This window comes from Orcinus orca, chromosome 2, assembly GCF_937001465.1.
Source record: "Orcinus orca chromosome 2, mOrcOrc1.1, whole genome shotgun sequence".
In the NCBI taxonomy this organism is placed as follows: domain Eukaryota; kingdom Metazoa; phylum Chordata; class Mammalia; order Artiodactyla; family Delphinidae; genus Orcinus; species Orcinus orca.
Window position 1 is genome coordinate 148556130 of NC_064560.1, and position 19638 is coordinate 148575767.

Sequence of the window (19638 nt, forward strand, 5' to 3'; positions counted from 1 at the left end):
TCATGGAACTTCCCTGTACAATTCTTTGTAACCTCTCATGAATCTATAATTATTTCAAAATAAAAGTTTTTAAAAAATTTTAAATGACTTCATAATGAAAAGTCATTTAAAGCACTAAAAGATATACATAATGGTGAGGAAAAGACATACACACAAACACACTTTAACTTGTTATAGTAAAATTTAAGAATATATAAAAAAGAAAATATTGGAAGCTGGAAAATCAGATTGACAATATGCTTCTCAATAGCATCAGTGCATAAAAAAGACAATGGAGCAATATTTTCAAACTGTAAAGGAAAGAAAATCAAACCTAGTACTAATGTCCAGCTAAATTATCGCACGTATACTCATTCATTTATTCAGCAAATATTTACTGCACTGCAGCTATGTGCCAAACACAATGAATAACACAATGAATTAAACAGACCCAAATATCTTATTCCATGCCTCTATGCCATTGTAGATGTTGTTTCACCAACCTGTGATTGTCTCTAGTTTTCCCAACCAGTTTGGAAAGCCATGCTTATATCTTTCCTTTCCCTACTGTCCTAGGCTCATTGCTAGAGCTTAAAAATGGTGAGCCGAGCAGGGGGCCAAGGCTGGAGCTTTCTCTGGACCATCTTGGCATGGCAATCTTAACTAAAGAACTATGGCTAACCCTGGGAGTAAATCTAAAAAGAGATAACTGTGGCTTGTGTTGGGAACTTAATCATTCACCACCATGGACAATGTTGCTTGGGCTTGTGGAGGAGTTTCAGCAGTAACTTCATAAGGCAAATATACAGATGTTACTATGGTCTAAATCCAGAGTCACTGATGAACCTTCTTCTTTCTACTTCCTCTCATTATGGGACACATAAGCACGACTTATTATTTGCTCTCACTTTTCCCTTCCTTGTTTTACAAGAAAGGGTTTTATGTAAACCATATACAAGTGTAGAAATAGTATGTCTTCAGTTAAATAAATATTTCTATTTTTTAAATTAGTTCATTTTTTCAACAGTGTAACCAAGATCTCGATCTTGAAAAAGTTTTAACATTTGAATTGTTCTTACTATTTTTTGTACTTCTCATTATCCACACAAATGATAATTAGTAGATTTTTTTAATATACCATCATTAATATACCAAAAAAAATTTAATGAGTGCCTTCTGTATGTCAGGCATTTAACCAGACTAAGAGATATACAGTATTCCATTATCGACATACTAGGAATTCATAGTAAAAAAAATTAACAACAATAATGATAATAATCATAATAAAAGAAAAATACCCAGTTTTCTCAAAACTAGCATTTCAGTTGTGGGAAACAACACTAAACAATAATAAAAATTAAATACATAATATGTCAGAGAGTAATAAGTGTGATGAGACAAATCAGGAAGGTTGGATAATGAACAAAGGATCTCACAAAAATTATGGTGAAAAGAAAAATTCCACATTATTAAAATACAATTCCTTAGGCCCTAATCTGGATTTTGCAATATTAGAGTATACTTATGACTCCATATGAACCTTCCCAGACTTGTGGGGATATGAAGTGCTTTTTTATGGTTATTCTTCTATTTCAACTGGGACTTTATATTGTCTTTGTCCTTTTATATCTTTATTTAAAAATGATAGCTATAATGTGGCTTGCGTATTACTAAAATTTTATTATAAAAACACAAGGACACTACCTAACAAGATTCATTAAACAGATTTAGAAGAGAAAAGGCATATAATTGAGTTGAAATGTCTTAAAAGCAAAAGGGTCCAGGATGATTAAGGATGGAATACGTAAGTCTGGTTACTTGGTGTTTATTTCTATTTTCATAACTATTAGCTGTTTATATTTGGGCCCATCAAGAAATCTGAGAGCTGCAGTTTCCTCAGTAGTAATATAAGGTGGTCTTTAAAATCTACTGTAGCACTGAAATTGATGAATATTTGAACATTATGTAATATCCAATTCTGTAGATGAGATGCACTATTAACACTATATCATAATCCACTATTTTTCCTTTCTACTAATAAATAATAATGAGCTGGCCAAATATTTGCTATAAGTGCTTGAAGATTATTAGACTGTGTGACCAAAAAAACTAACCATCTGAACTATGGAAGCATTTTAATTTTAAAACAATTTTTTTTTTTTTTTGCGGTACGTGGGTCTGTCACTGTTGTGGCGTCTCCCGTTGCGGAGCACAGGCTCTGGACGCGTAGGCTCAGTGGCCATGGCTCATGGGCCTAGCCGCTCTGCCGCATGTGGGATCTTCCCCGGACTGAGGCACGAACCCATGTCCCCTGCATCGGCAGGCGGACTCTCAACCACTGTGCAACCAGGGAAGCCCTTTAAAACAATTTTGAAGCTATGAAAAAGGTTAAAATGCAGAAACATACAGAGAATATATAAACAATTAACCATGTTGTATTTATTAATAAAATGAGCTCAATATTTTGCTTAGATGTCTTTTAAAAAGAGATAAAATTTTACAGATTAATGGAACCCCACAATCTACCTCTTTCCTGATACATTTCCTTTTCCCTCATCGCAGGGAGGGACTATACATAGGATGTGCTTTTTGATCTTTTCCTAAATATGGTTTCATACTTTTTCAACGTTTATTTGAATACATAGAAGTTGTGCTGCTTGAAAAAGAAAAAACTGTCTTCTTCTAAAATACCAACTTTTTTGCTATGTTAAAAATAATTTTTATACAACTGAGTTTTTTTTTTTTTTCTCTAAGCAATTGCACCTAAGTGGGCCTGGCATCGTGTTGATGTAGAATGTGTATAATACAAGAATTACAACAAGAGTTTCTTCCCACTATTTGTCTATCTTTATTGCTTCATACATGGGCATAATATCCTCATGCTATCAACTAATGATGACTAAGAATCTGCTTTATGTTGAAGGTATCATTTTAAAGTGGAGAAAACACGCATATTCTGAAGATTTACACTATTATGTATGGCAATACTTCATTTGCTGCATTCTCTAAGGCACTGAGAATCCACAGATTTAGTTAAATACAGAGATTAATCAGTGCTTCTCTTTTCAGTATAACCTAATTTCCCATTTTTAATAGATTTCACCAGAAAATAAAATTATGTATTTTTTTAATGTCAAGAAATATATTCATTTAGTGTTAGTGTTAGGGGAGAGTTAGCCTAGTGTAGCATTTATAGATAAAATTGATGGTTCATTATGTGCTTTGACTTTTTACTATCTCAAAACAATAAATTTTATTTTGATGCTTCAAAAGTTTTATTTTCTAATCTTGACCAAAATGTCCAATTCTATAGTTGACTTGGGGGAACTTTATTATGTTTCCAGTCCAAGAAAGTATTTTCCTTCTTCACTTCCATTATAGAGCCACTGTGTCAGATAGCCAATATAATTTACTTACTTTCCAAGGAGATCTAGTTGAACTTATTGTTAGTCTAATATATGTGCCTGTCACGTTATTTGTACTATATGGCATAATGAAATGCTCTTCCCACTCTACCACTAAAAGTTCCTACTCTATCTTGGGTTGTGGTTTTGCTAATTAAGCATTATTTAATTATTTATTATGATAGCTTGGTCTACAAGGAACAGTTTTTTGAAGTTGAAATGATATTAAATACCTTTGTATATAGCAATTTTTTGACTACTGTTGTTTTGCATTCATCTAATTAGAACTGTCAATCTAGAACACATTATAAAATAATTTTATATTAACTAAAAATAATAAGATTTTAGACGATTTTGAGTCAATTAGAATCACTTCGTAAACAAAGGTGGTTTCAAAATATACAATTGTTAAAAAAAGAAAAACTTATAAAAAGTTTTATAAAAAGAAAAATTTATAAGAGGTTTGAAATTTTCTTTGAAATATTTTGTTACATATCACAGCATTGCTATTATTAACACTGACAATAATAAAATTGATAATTTTAAACACTATAATCCATAAAATAATATACAGACATCCAGAGCATGTCAGTGAGGCAGACTAAGTACTCTTCTGAGCCTAATACAATTCTCAGATGAGCTACCCAAAATAGAATTATTACTGAGTGTTCAAACATATTAAGAATAGTTGAGAAAATTCATACCTGAGCTATTTATTTTTATCAAATCTTTTTTGATGTCTCTAATATGCAAGTTAATATGGTTCAGTGTTCACATTAGCAAGTTTTCTTTTAAAGAATTAGGGGTCCACAAATAATGAATAGCATATATCATTCTTAAAAAATCCATAAACTCATAAGATGAAACTTGACTAAAACCTGCACTCAAGTGAGTTCTCTTTCAATACATCCAACTTCAGGGTCTCAACATCCTTGCTTTTTAGACAATTCACACTTCGTTCTTGGAAGTCTATATCCTAGTCTCTTAAGTGGTACTACCAGGGTAGACTATGTAGGATCACTGGAAGTAAATGTGAATTTCTGCAGCTGCGAGAAGCCATGGAGAAGTCACAGCTCTTAATGGAACATGCGGGGACAACCCTATGCAAAACAGATAATCAGAAAAAAAATTCAATCTCCCAGAAGACTCTTCTCTATGCCTAGATGATTATCTTTCACCTCATTTCATTCTCACAAGACCATTATCTATTAAGTTATCCTGCGATAAGTTGCTAACTAGATGAAAAGTCCAGGATTTCATCTTATCTGGAGTACTCACTTCACACAAGAAGACAAATAAAGATAGAAAAGATTTCAGACATTCAAAGCAATTCCCAGTGGTGCAGTCTCAAGATTGGGAAAGCTATTTTTGAGCATGTGGGACTTCTTGAAATCTCTGTCAAAATACTAAGTAGTAACCTTTGCATGAACACATATAAAACCATGTCTCATTTTCTCACTTGGCAAAAGTACTCATTATCTTTCAAATTCCATTTTACACTTTTATTTATATTCTTTTGAGATTGCATGCAAACTATCTCATATGTAATTACTGATACCAGTTTGCGTCATTATGCATAGGCACACTAAACCACACACAAACTGGAAACAGAAGCAAATGTAAGGAAATCAAAGCAGAGGAGTGCACAATACTTCTGAAACATTAAAATTTATCAAGTTATTATCTGGTTATACAAAATGGTACTAAAATATAGTAAACTACAACAACTTTATTGCCAGTTGCTTTTTTCTAATTTATTTTATCCAAGTATAGTTGATTTACAGTGTTGTGTTAATTCTGCTGTATAGCAAAGCGATTCAGTTATACATACACACATTATTTTTCATATTCTTTTCCATTATGGTTTATCACAGAATATTTTTTAAATTTTTTTTAATTTTAAAAATTTTATATTGGAGTATAGTTGATTAACAATGTTGTGTTAATTTCAGGTGTATAGCAAAGCGATTCAGTTATACACATACATGTATCTATTCTTTCTCAAATTCTTTGCCCCTTAGGTTGTTACAGAATATTGAGCAGAGTTCCCTGTGCTACACAGTAGGTCCTTGTTGGTTATCTATTTTAAATATAGCAGCGTGTACATGTCAGCCAGTTGCTTTTAACAGCAATATGACTGATCAGCTAGTGACAGACAAAAATGAAGCACTCATAAGCATGAAGTTTGATTTATTGCTAGAACTCATTGCCCTTTATAACTGTCTGACAATGGGTTAATTTATCCTCTATAATGCAGCTCCACAAAGTGAAGGAATTTTTTGGGGGGGGTCACTGTAACATTCCCACAGTCTAGACTAGTATTTGTTGAATTGATGTATAAGCATTATTGAGTCAGTTACTCAGTAGAAAGATGTATTTACTTTCAGGATCAGCAAGAAAGGCATTTTGCCCATCCTAACAAAATGTTGTACCACTACTTACATTTACTGACGGAGAGCTAATAAAAAATCAAGGCCAACACCAAAATTAATTATCAACTGTCTCTCATTGAGCAATCACAATTAAAACAAAGTTTCATTCTTTGCTTGTCTTAATTTCTAGCAAATCAGCTGTGGACTCTGCATTTTCATCTCCCACATAATCAGTGTCCTATCAGTCCTCTCGTCCTAACACTATGAAAACATCTGCTAATCACATTTCTAATTAGCAAAATGCCTTATTCTCTTCTGCTGGCCTTTTTATTATTATAAAAATCAGATTCACACTAAAATTTTTTATTTGGACTTCCAATATTTCTTTCTTTTTTTCTTTAACATCTTTATTGGAGTGTAATTGCTTTACAATGGTGTGTTACTTTCTGCTTTATAACAAAGTGAATCAGATATACATATACATTTATCCCCATATCTCCTCCCTCTTGCATCTCCCTCCCACCCTCCCTATCCCACCCCACTAGGTGGTCAAAAAGCACAGAGCTGATCTCCCTGCGCTATATGGCTGCTTTCCACTAGCTATCTATTTTACATTTGGTAGTATATATAAGTCCATGTCACTCTCTCACTTCATCCCAGCTTACCCTTACCCCTCCCCGTGTCCTCAGGTCCATTGTCTGCATCTGTGTCTTTATTCCTGTCCTGCTCCTAGGTTCTTCAGAACAATGTTTTTTTTTTAGATTCCATATATATGTGTTAGCATACGGAATTTGTTTTTCTCTTTCTGACTTACTTCACTCTGTATGACAGACTCTAGGCCCATCCACCTCACTACAAATAACTCAATTTCATTTCTTTTTATGGCTGAGTAATATTCCATTGTATATATGTGCCACATCTTCTTTATCCATTCAGCTGTCAATGGACACTTAGGTTGCTTCCATGTTCTGGCTATTGTAAATAGAGCTGCAATGAACATTGTGGTACATGACTCTTTTTGAATTATGGTTTTCTCAGGGTATATGCCCAGTAGTGGGATTGCTGGGTCGTATGGTAGTTCTGTTTTTAGTTTTTAAGGAACCTCCATACTGTTCTCCATAGTGGCTGTATCAATTTACATTCCCACCAACAGTGCAAGAAGGTTCCCTTTTCTCTACACCCTCTCCAGCATTTATTGCTTGTAGATTTTTTGATGATGGCCATTCTGACTGGTATGAGGTGATACCACATTGTACTTTTGATTTGCATTTCTCTAATGATTAATGATGTTGAGCATTCTTTCATGTGTTTGTTGGCAGTCTGTATATCTTCTTTGGAAAAATGTCTATTTAGGTCTTCTGCCCATTTTTGGATTGGGTTGTTTGTTTTTTTGTTATTGAGCTGCATGAGCTGCTTGTAAATTTTGGAGATTAATCCTTTGTCAGTTGCTTCATTTGCACATATTTTCTCCCATTCTGAGGGTTGTCTTTTAGTCTTGTTTATGGTTTCCTTTGCTGTGCAAAAGCTTTGAAGTTTCATTAGGTCCCATTTGTTTATTTTTGTTTTTATTTCCATTTCTCTAGGAGATGGGTCAAAAAAGATCTTGCTGTGATTTATGTCAAAGAGTGTTCTTCCTATGTTTTCCTATAAGAGTTTTATAGTGCCTGGCCTTATATTTAAGTCTTTAATCCATTTTGAGTTTATTTTTGTGTATGGTGTTAGGGAGTGTTCTAATTTCATTCTTTTACATGTAGCTGTCCAGTTTCCCCAGCACCACTTATTGAAGAGGTTGTCTTTTCTCCATTGTATATTCTTGCCTCCTTTATCAAAGATTAGGTGACCATATGTGCCTGGGTTTATCTCTGGGCTTTCTATCCTGTTCCATTGATTTACATTTCTGTTTTTGTGTCAGTACTGTATTATTGTAGCTTTGTAATATAGTCTGAAGTCCAAAAGCTTGATTCCTCCAGCTCCGTTTTTCTTTCTCAAGATTGCTTTGGCTATTCAGGGTCTTTTGTATTTCCATACAAATTGTGAAATTTTTTGTTCTAGTTCTGTGAAAAATGCCATTGGTACTTTGATAGGGATTGCATTGAATCTGTAGATTGCTTTGAGTAGTATAGTCATTTTCACAGTGTTGATCCTTCCAATCCAAGAACATGGTATATCACTCCATCTGTCTGTATCATCTTTAATTTCTTTCATCAGTGTCATAGTTTTCTGCATACAGGTCTTTTGTCTCCTTAAGTAGGTTTATTCCTAGGTATTTTATTCTTTTTGTTGCAATGGTAAATGGGAGTGTTTCCTTAATTTCTCTTTCATATTTTTCATCATTAGTGTATAGGAATGCAAGAGATTTCTGTGCATTAATTTTGTATCCTGCAACTTTACCAAATTCATTGATTAGCTTTAGTAGTTTTCTGGTAGCGTCTTCACAATTCTCTATGTATAGTATCATGTCATCTGCAAACAGTGACAGCTTTACTTCTTCTTTTCTGATTTGGATTCCTTTTATTTCTTTTTCTTCTCTGATTGTTGGGGCTAAAACTTCCAAAATATGTTGATTAGTAGTGATGAGAGTGGGCAACCTTGTCTTGTTCCTGATCTTAGTGGAAATGGTTTCAGTTTTTCACCATTGAGAACGATGTTGGCTGTGGGTTTGCGTATATGGCCTTTATTATGTTGAGGTAAGTTCCCTCTATGCCTACCTTCTGGAGGATTTTTATCATAAATGGGTGTTGAATTTTTTTTTTTTTTTTTTTTTTGTGGTACGTTGGCCTCTCACTGTTGTGGCCTTTCCCGTCGTGGAGCACAGGCTCCGGATGCACAGGCTCAGTGGCCAAGGGTCATGGGCCCAGCTGCTCCGCGGCATGTGGGATCCTCCCGGACCAGGACACGAACCCATGTCCCCTGCATTGGCAGGCGGACTCTCAACCACTGCGCCACAAGGGAAGCCCAGGTGTTGAATTTTGTCAAAAGATTTTTCTGCATCTATTGAGATGATCATATGGTTTTTATCCTTCAGTTTGTTAATATGGTGTATCACATTGATTTACGTATGTTGAAGAAACCTTGCAACCCTGGGATAAATCCCACTTGTTCATGGTGTATGATCCTTTTAATGTGCTGTTGGATTCTCTTTGCTAGTATTTTGTTGAGGATTTTTGCATCTATGTTCATCAGGGATATTGGCCTGTAGTTTTCTTTCTTTGTGACATCTTTGTCTGGTTTTGGTATCAGGGTGATGATGGCCTCATAGAATGAGTTTGGGAGTGTTCCTCCCTCTGCTATATTTTGGAAGAGTCTGAGAAGGATCGGTGTTAGCTCTTCTCTAAATGTTTGATAGAATTTGCCTGTGAAGCCATCTGGTTCTGGGCTTTTGTTTTTTGGAATATTTTTAATCACAGTTTCAATTTCAGTGCTTGTGATTGGTCTGTTTATATTTTCTATTTCTTCCTCGGTCAGTCTCGGAAAGTTGTGCTTTTCTAAGAATTTGTCCATTTCTTCCAGGTTGTCCATTTTATTGGCATATAGTTGCTTGTAGTAATCTCTCATGATACTTTGTGTTTCTGCAATGTCAGTTGTTACTTCTCGTTTTTCATTTCTAATTGCATTGATTTGAGTCTTCTCCTTTTCTTGATGAATCTGGCTAATGGTTTACCAATTTTTTACCAATTTTTACCAATTTTATCTCAAAGATAAATCTCAATCTTCTCAAATAAATCTTCATTTTATTGATCTTTGCTGCTGTTTCCTTTCTTTCTTTTTCATTTATTTCTTATCTGGTCTTTATGATTTCTTTCCTTCTGCTAACTTTGGTTTTTTCTTTTTTCTCTAATTGCTTTAGCTATAAGGTTAGGTTGTTCATTTGAGATGTTTCTTGTTTCTTGATGTAGGAATGTATTGCTATAAACTTCCCTCTTAGAACTGCTTTTGCTGCATCCTATAGGTTTTGTGTCATCATGTTTTCATTGTCATTTGTTTCTAGGTATTTTTTGATTTCTTCTTTGATTTCTTCAGTGATATCTTGGTCATTAAGTAGTGTATTGTTTAGCCTCCATGTGTTTGTATTTGTTATAGAATTTTTCCTGTAATTGATATGTAGTCTCAGAGCATTGTGGTCGGAAAAGATACTTGATATTTCAATTTTCTTAAATTTACCAAAGCTTGATTTGTGACCCAAGATATGATCTATCCTGGAGAATGTTCCATGAGCACTTGAGAAGGAAGTGTATTCTGTTGTTTTTGGATGGAATGTCCTATAAATATCAATTAAGTCCATCTTGTTTAATGTATCATTTAAAGCTTGTGTTTCTTTATTTATGTTCATTTTGGATGATCTGTCCAATGGTGAAAGTGGGGTATTAAAGTCCCCTACTATGATTGTGTTATTGTTGATTTTCTCTTTTATGGCTGTTAGCATTTGCCTTATGTATTGAGTCCACTATTTCTTGTAATAGAACTACCCTATTTTTCCAATAGACATTTGAATACACAATGCCTGCAAAACTAAATATAAAAAATACACAGTTTACATACGCATGTATTTTCCTCTGATATACATATGTGTTGCTTTTATCTCTATGCTCAATAATTTTCTGACTCATATTTCTTTTTTTTTTAATTAATTAATTAATTATGGCTGAGTTAGGTCTTTGTTGTGCGTGGGCTTTCTCTAGTTGCAGCAAGCAGGGGCTACTCTTCGTTTTTGTGTACGGGCTTCTAACTGAGGTGGCTCTTCTTGTTGCAGAGCACGTGCTCTAGGTGTGCAGGCTTCAGTAGGTGTGGTACACAGGCTCAGCAATTGTGGCTTGCAGGCTCTAGAGTGCAGGCTCAGTAGTTGTGGTGCATGGGCTTAGTTGCTCCACTGAATGTGGGATCTTCCCAGACCAGGGACTGAACCTGTGTCCCCTGCATTGGAAGATGGATTCTTAACCACTGCACCACCAGGGAAGCCCCTGGCTCATATTTCTTGACTTCATTCATGTTTCTACTCAACATCCACTCCTAAGAAAGGTGTCCCTGACCACACTAATAGCATCAATTTCATTCTTTACTCCATGATCTTGCTACATTTTATCCCCAAAACATATTTTTACTATCCAAAATCATAATAGCTGTTTATTTGCAGACAGGATTTCTTCCTAAATCAAAAGGAAAGTTTCATAAGGTTAAGGAGTTTTTCCTGAGTATATTGTTAGGGATGTTTCTGTCTTCTCATTAGCTCAGAGTGGGAGGCACATCTCTGACCTCAGCTGTGGTCCCAATTGAAAGGCAACAGGAAGCGTTTCAGACAACATGCTTGATATAATGTCCTACAAACAACCCCCATACATATCATCATACCACTGTTAGCAATAAAACCAGATACTAATAAAGCCACACATATCATCTAACCATTTATTGGTGATAAAACCAAAATGATCCTTAACATTTCTACTCCTGGTGCTTATTATAAAATATAAGGTAAAAATTCAGAGTACATAAACTTCATCCAGAATTTCAGAAACTAAAGATTACCAAAATATATTCCATTTGCCATGGATAGAGCTGTCTTGAAGGGGGGAATAGCTAAGATTCTAGTTCTTGATTTCTTGGTATCATGTATGCTGCCTTTGGCAGCTCTTTCCTTCTCAATTTTATCTTTGTCACCTGTCTCTTAGCATCTTGATACTCTAACCCTGGATCTTTTTTTTTTTTTTTTTGGTGGCAGAGCTATTTAGGCTCATTTTATACCAATTAAATAACTATGATTTTTGGAATACCAAATACAAACTAATTATTTAAAGAAGTAAGGAAATACAGTTATGATTAAAGCATTAGGAGTCTCAACCCTTTTGAAACTAGGACTTCTTGTCCCCACAGTAATGCCTCTTATAACCTCATTATGTTCCTCTTAGTTGTCAATTTGTTCCTATGCAGGTGATCTGTCTTGCAAATTGTCAACGGGTTTTTACACACTGACCAGTCAAAATATGTTCTCAAAATATATAGATTTAAACTGTATTACAACTCAGATTTATTCTCTTATTCCTGAACATAATTAAGGATTATGAATGTAGTCACTGAATTTTTGGGTCATTTACTTTATTTCATTTAGTTTTTAAGAATAACTAAAATGGCAACTGAATGCAGGAGAAGTTTATTATTTTTTTATTTTAGCTAATGTACTTGATTATTCAAAATTTTATTCCTTCTTTCCCCCAGACTGAACTATAAGTCCACTTCTTATGAACATGGTTTGATAACTGTCTCAAAATGATGAACATGTGGAAAAAGTAGATAAGCCTCTGTTACTTCTCAAGTTTTCTTGAGATTCCCTGAGCACAGAATGAATTTTAAAGATACCAGTTTTCCTTTATCTCTACTTTATGTGTTGCATAGCATTAATCATTTCTGATAATATTCTATTCATTTATTTTATTATTATTTTATCTTATTTTATTTTTTGGTCTGCTCTCTACCAGAATACAAGGTCCATGAGATCATGGCCTCTTTCTGTCTTGTTTACTTCATATTCCATGTACATATAACAGTATGTAACATTTAATTACAAAATAAGAATTAACATTAAGGCTTTGATGAATTACTTAAAGGAGCATGTGTCAGATTTTAGTGTTCTTTTACATAGATCATATGTATGCAAGGGCATTTATTTCATTCTTTATTTATTGACTCAGGCACTCAAACCACACAAGCCCCTTTGAGTTCTTTACACTTTCATTGAAATAAATGGCACAACTTCATAAATAAATCTTTACTTGTTTTTTAGTATTTTTATAAGTAAACTTAAGAAGTAGATCTTTCTGAGGTTATATTTTCAGTATAAAATCAAATGGCATTATTAATATATTCAATCAAATACTGCTGGCCAGAAAGGCAGATCTGGGTGGTAATTTGAGCTCTTCATAAATGTTTGGTTCTTTTATTCCTTGCAGTACATAAGGATAACACTTGTTTGCACTGTTTAACCTCAGATCATGTCATAGGGCTTACTTTGTACAAGGAAATATGAACAGAAGTGATATGTGCTCCTTCCAGGAGGAGGATTTTAAAAGCTGGTGCATGTTTCAACATGGTCCCTTCCAAAAAACAATTGATATTGTAACGATTGTTTTGTATCAATATACAGTAGTACTCAACCTAGTACACCAATATTTGTGGGACACTCGGACACTTAAGGAAAGGATAATACAAAAAATATAGAGGGGACAGTGTAAAAGAAAAAAAATTATACGTTAAGTGAAACTATTCTTACCAAAGATTCTTCTAGAGTTTGTTTGTTACATTTAGGACCTTTTATTGCAACACCTTATAAAAAATATATGTTTGAATTATATTCTTAAGAAAAGAAGCTGCTAATTAAAAATAAGAAGACTTCCTATGAATTTTTTATTGTGTCATTTTCTTAAGACATGGATCTTTGAGAATAAATTTCAGCTTAGTGTCTTTAGAACATTAAAAAATGTTGCATAGATATATTGATACATTAAAGGTACTTTACATTATAACATGAAGCTTCCTTCACATTTTATGTTTTAAAATTTCATCATTTTAGAAATACAGATAAATGGAACAGGATAGAAAGCCCAGAGATAAACCCATGCACATATGGTCACCTTATGTTTGATAAAGAAGGCAAGAATATACAGTGGAGAAAAGACAGCCTCTTCAATAAGTGGCGCTGGAAAAACTGGACAGGTACATGTAAAAGTATGAGATTACAACACTCCCTAACACCATACACAAAAATAAGCTCAAAATGGATTAAAGACCTAAATGTAAGGCCAGAAACTATCAAACTCTTAGAGGAAAACATAGGCAGAACACTCTATGACATAAATCACAGCAAGATCCTTTTTGACCCACCTCCTAGAGAAATGGAAATAAAAACAAAAATAAACAAATGGGACCTAATGAAACTTAAAAGCTTTTGCACAGCAAAGGAAACCATAAACAAGACCAAAAGGCAACCCTCAGAATGGGAGAAAATATTTGCAAATGAAGCAACCGACAAAGGATTAATCTCCAAAATTTACAAGCAGCTCATGCAGCTCAATAACAAAAAAACAAACAACCCAATCCAAAAATGGGCAGAAGACCTAAATAGACATTTCTCCAAAGAAGACATACAGATTGCCAACAAACACATGAAAGAATGCTCAACATCATTAATCATTAGAGAAATGCAAGTCAAAACTACAATAAGATATCATCTCACACCGGTCAGAATGGCCATCATCAAAAAATCTAGAAACAATAAATGCTGGTGAGGGTGTGGAGAAAAGGGAACACTCTTGCACTGTTGGTGGGAATGTAAATTGATACAGCCACTATGGAGAAGAGTATGGAAGTTCCTTAAAAAACTAAAAATAAAACTACCGTATGACCCAGCAATCCCACTACTGGGCATATACCCTGAGAAAACCATAATTCAAAGAGTCATGTACCAAAATGTTCATTTCAGTTCTATTTACAATAGTCAGGACATGGAAGCAACCTAAGTGTCCATCAGCAGATGAATGGATAAAGAAGATGTGACACATATATACAATGGAATATTACTCAGCCATAAAAAGAAACGAAATTGAGTTATTTGTAGTGAGGTGGATGGACCTAGAGTCTGTCATACAGAGTGAAGTAAGTCAGAAAGAGAAAAACAAATACTGTATGCTAACACATATATATGGAACCTAAGGAAAAAAAAAAAGGTCATGAAGAACCTAGGGGTAAGACAGGAATAAAGACACAGACCTACTAGAGAATGGACTTGAGGATATGGGGAGGGGGAAGGGTAAGCTGTGAGAAAGTGAGAGAGTGGCATGGACATATGTACACTCCTAAATGTAAAATACATAGCTAGTGGGAAGCAGCCGCATAGCACAGGGAGATCAGCTCAGTGCTTTGTGACCACCTAGAGGGGTGGGATAGGGAGGGTGGGAGGGAGGGAGACGCAAGAGGGAAGAGATATGGGAACATATGTATATGTATAACTGATTCACTTTGTTATAAAGCAGAAACTAACACAACATTGTAAAGCAATTATACTCCAATAAAGATGTTAAAAAAAAAAAAGGCTGTAACAAGCAATGAACTAAAAAAAAAAAAAATTTCATCATTTTACATTTCTTTGAAAACATTCCATTATATATGTGCCTAATATTCATTTCAGTAACAATTTATTTTTCTCTCAATATAAAAAATAACATTCAAGAATATTTTATTAACATATAAAAATGAGAAAACCAATATTAACATTTTCGACATAAGATCTTGTAAAGCCAACAAGCACTTAAGCAGTGAACAGTTTCTTCATCTCTGCTTTCTTGCTCCCTTTATTCCCCAACATACACTTAATCAACAAATCCTTCTGATTTTGCCACATAAATTTCTCTCCAATTACCAGTGTAGCAGCACTGATTCAGGTCATTATATTTCACTTGAAATAAAACAACAGCTTTTACTCTACGCTGTCCCTTATTTTGTACCACGATAGTGATTATTTGACTCCTCTGTTTTGTCTCTTTATGTGTCTTCCCACTTCTCTCAAGGTAAAGTCCAATTTCTTTGGACTAGTTCACATGGCCCTTCATGATCTCAGTCCCTCGTATCTCCACTTTGATCTCTTCCTTCTCTCCTGAACTATGATTCAAGAGAGGTCCAGATATACTGCATTATTTTCAGTTCTCCAAATGTTATCAAGCTGGCTTTGTATCCAGGCACTTGTTAATTTCATCCAAGTCCCTTGATCTGGGTAACTTCTCTTCACCCCTCTGGTATCAGTTTGCTAGTACTTCTTCCATCAGCATTCCTCACTTCCCAAAGTCATCTTAGGTTCCCCTCCAATGTTTTCCCATAATACCTTATATCCACACTTATTATAATACTTATCAAACTATATTGTAGTTTGATATTTGCTTGGTTGCCTATCTCCTTGTTTGTTTTAAACTCTCTGAAGACAAGAACTATCCTCTCACCCTCCCATCCTCACTCCTTTGGCAACTCAAGTGCTTGACAGAGCCCTTCTTCTTTAATCTGAACTTTGTACATATTTTGTTGATTGCATGAAATAATTCTTATTTCTTATTAATGACTTATTTATAAATTGACATGAAATATAGAATACAGATTTAAGTATTGTTTTAAAATAAAGCCTAATCCCATTTTGTCTCGTCTCATTTATTTAAGGCAAAGCAAATCCCTATTCTTGTGTTGGCATTTTTAATTTATAAACTTATTTTATTTGTCTGGAGAGGGAGCAGCAAGAGGTGAGTAGACATTACAGCCCTTCATGATAGAGCCTTGTGCCGCCTATCCAATCTCATCTCCAAAATAACCCCACCTCTCTTTATATTCTAATAATTCATAGAATTACATCTAGTTTTATAGCAGTAAAGCATAAAAGTTAAGAAAGGAGCTTTTAGAATTAAACAAAAAAGGTTAATAAGCTAGCTCCCCAGTGACCTCTCTCTGTAGAGCATGGTTATACAGCTTAAATTCTGTAAGATTATTTCTGCATCTAAACAACAGTGATAATACCAATTTTACAGAATTTTTGTTATTTAATATTATACTTGAATATTTTCCTAATTTACATTTTTTTGAAACCAATTATTTTATTTTTTCATTTATCATTAAATTTTTTTAAAAGATATTAATATCATATCATAATTGAACAATTTATAAAATTTATAAAATTAAATTTTAAAGTTAAAAGTTTATAGAGATTTAAAATTTTAATTTTAATTTATAAAATTAAAAGTTGAGGAAAAGATATCCAGAAACAGAAAAGCCTTGTATAAAATATATACATGCATTGTTGGTGGAAAAGCAGATATATTCCCAAATATAGAAGACATTAAAGGAATAAAAATATAATATTCAAATATGTTGACATAAGTTTATAAATATAGAAGTGTATAATTTAATTAAATTATGAATGGCAACTGAAGTTAATACAAAAAGAGACAGAAAATTTCAACAGAAAATTACTACAAGAGAAATTAGGAAAAAAGGTAGAGTCTATCAGAAGAAGGAGGAGGAAGAGGGGGAGAAAGAGGAAACAGAAGAAAAATATAAAGATAAAGGCACATGGCTCAGATGGTATTCAGCTGAATTACACTTGCCAGACTCTAAGCCAGATGACTGAGTTCAAATCCAGCTTAGTCTTTCATTTAATTCTACGATCTTGGATGAGTTACTTAACCCCATGGTTTCTTTAGCCTTAAGATAGAAATAACAATAGTATCTACCTCACTGTGTTGTTTTAAGAGTTAAACATGATGATATATGTAAAGCACCTAGAATAGTGTCAGACTTTATGGTATTGAGATATATATATATACACACACACATCAAGGACAGGTCAGCTATTAAAAATAGGTAACGCCTATGATATTCAAACTATTACCTTCAAATTTCTACTCAACTTCTTGCTTCCATCTTTTCAGAAATGGTTTCCTTAATTTGAAGTACACTAAAGCAACTTAAGCACTTTGTGATATTTTGCATTTCTTGTTTGAACTTTTTAAAACAGAATAGAAACTTGGAAAAGCCAGCAATCTATAATCAAGCTATCATACAGCACTAGTTATTGTATGTAACTTTATTAACATTTTATTGAAATCTGTTATGTTCAACATTTATTATTCAAAGGTAAATATTGTTCCAGCTATTTTAGTTAAAATATTTTAACTGCTGAAAAATAGTCAGGTTTTTGGTATAGAAATAGTGTAAAAATAAGTATGACTCCATATTTTAAAACAACTTAAGAAACTTAAAGAAATACAACTGAAAATGATAAAGCTAAACAAATAGTAATTTATATTTAGAAATGAAAAGAAGTAATAAGAAATAGTTATCAATTCAAGACAACTCTGACATTCAGTCTTGAAATCTGAGGGAATGTTCACTGAGGAGTTGCGTTTTAAGGTAGTCATGCTCCTTTGAAAAGCATTGAATTAGCCACCAGAATTACCAAATGCAAGTTTTAGTTTACACATACCACAATTAAGTAACTTTTAATATCTCATTAATAGGTTTCTTATTAAAAAAAAAGCCCTTAGAAATATATACAAATGTAAGCCTAAGGAGCTGTGTATATCTTGCCCAGAAGAACTAAAGAAAATATTTGCAGTTGGGTTATTTCTCAGTCCATGTATAAATCTTGAAACTCAACAGTGGACTGAGAACAATATTTTAATAATCACTCGTTTTGGAAATGCATCAATCCAGGCATAACTAGAGGATGCACCTCCAGTTGGAACTTAATGGTTACCTATTATAACACGTAAATTTCAAATCCATTCATTCCACAAATGGTATTGAGCACCATATGCCAAGCTCTGTTCTTAAATCAGTATTTATAATACTGTTTTTCATATTGAGATCATATAGGAATGTTAGTATAAGGAAAAGCCAAAAGATGAAAATGGAATCTGATCTTAGTCTCTTTATTATAGTCTGAAAATATAAAACAGTGGTTCTCAAAGTGTGGCCCCAAACCAACATCACACAGGAAGTTGTTAAAAATACAAATTCTTGGGCCACACCCCAGACCCACTATACCAGACTCTGGGAGTCGGTCACAGCAACTGTTTTAACAAGCCCTATGGATGATTCTGATGCTCACTCAAATTTGAGAACCACTGATATAAGACAAAGAAAACTGTGTTGTTTATTAATTGATACAGTACATAAATAGATTATAAATCCATATACAAATTTGTACTCAAACAAGCAACTTGCATGGTGTTAAAGCCTAAAAAAAGAAAATGACTGTTAATTCCAACTCCATTTTTCATTTCAAGCTTTGATCATTTTTTTCCTGAAAAGTAGCTGAAAGAGTGACTATTTTCGGGCTTCACTGATGATGCAGTGGTTAAGAGTCCGCCTGCCGATGCAGGGGACATGGGTTCGTGGCCCAGTCTGGGAAGATCCCACATGCCGCGGAGCGGCTGGGCCCGTGAGCCATGGCCGCTGAGCCTGCGCGTCCGGAGCCTGTGTTCCGCAACGGGAGAGGCCACAACAGTGAGAGGCCCGCGTACCGCAAAAAAAAACCCCCAAACAAAAAACTTGGGGGACTTCCCTGGTGGTGCAGTGGTTAAGAATCTGGCTGCCAACGCAGGGGACACGGGTTCGAGCCCTGGTCTGGGAAGATCCCACATTCCATGGAGCAACTAAGCCTGTGCGCCACAACTACTGAGCCTGCGCTCTAGAGCCCGCGAGCCACAGCTACTGAAGCCTGCGCGCCTAAGGCCTGTGCTCCACATCAAGAGAAGCCACTGCAATGAGAAGCCCGTGCACCGCAACGAAGAGTAGGCCCCACTCGCCGCAACTAGAGAAAGCCCACAGCAACGAAGACCCAACGCAGCCAAAAAACAAACAAACAAAGTAAGTGACTGTTTTCCATTGAACTCTACACTCCCAGTCATTTAAGACACTGAATATATATATTGGTCTGTTGGGTAGTTTCTTTGACTGGATAAAGTCTTGGAATCCATAATAACCATGTATTTATAGGTTTATAGGTTGTAAAAGAAACAATTTAGACATTTAAAAATTGTTCTTTCATCCAAGGAAATATATCAGTCAGTCTTCTCTTCTTTATAAAATATTGATTCAAGTGGACAGCCAGGATAGGCTTAGGTAAATTTAATTAAATTTGTAATCAGTTGACCTTGGAATAATATTAAACCTATATACAATCTTTTTTTTCTTCCTATTTCCCTCTTAAAAAAGCAACACTGATTTGTCAGTATCTGGTATTTTAAAAATTTAGGGCTTTTTAATCTTTAAAAATTTTGTTTACAAGTACAAGAACCACCACCACACACACACACACACACACACACACACACACACACACACACACTCACATATTC

General features: G+C 34.3%; 1 protein-coding gene and 1 long non-coding RNA gene across 2 annotated transcripts in view; one reads left to right on the plus strand and one right to left on the minus strand.

Annotated features, from left to right (window-relative positions):
* Positions 1–14840, plus strand: part of LOC125963682 (uncharacterized) — a 159294-nt gene extending 144454 nt beyond the window's left edge. Inside the window, exon 2 of the long non-coding RNA XR_007476032.1 lies at positions 14467–14840. This is a non-coding gene — a long non-coding RNA (uncharacterized LOC125963682). The remainder of the gene's footprint in view (positions 1–14466) is intronic.
* Positions 1–19638, minus strand: part of MDGA2 (MAM domain containing glycosylphosphatidylinositol anchor 2) — an 830741-nt gene that overhangs the window by 60449 nt on the left and 750654 nt on the right. The window lies entirely within an intron of this gene.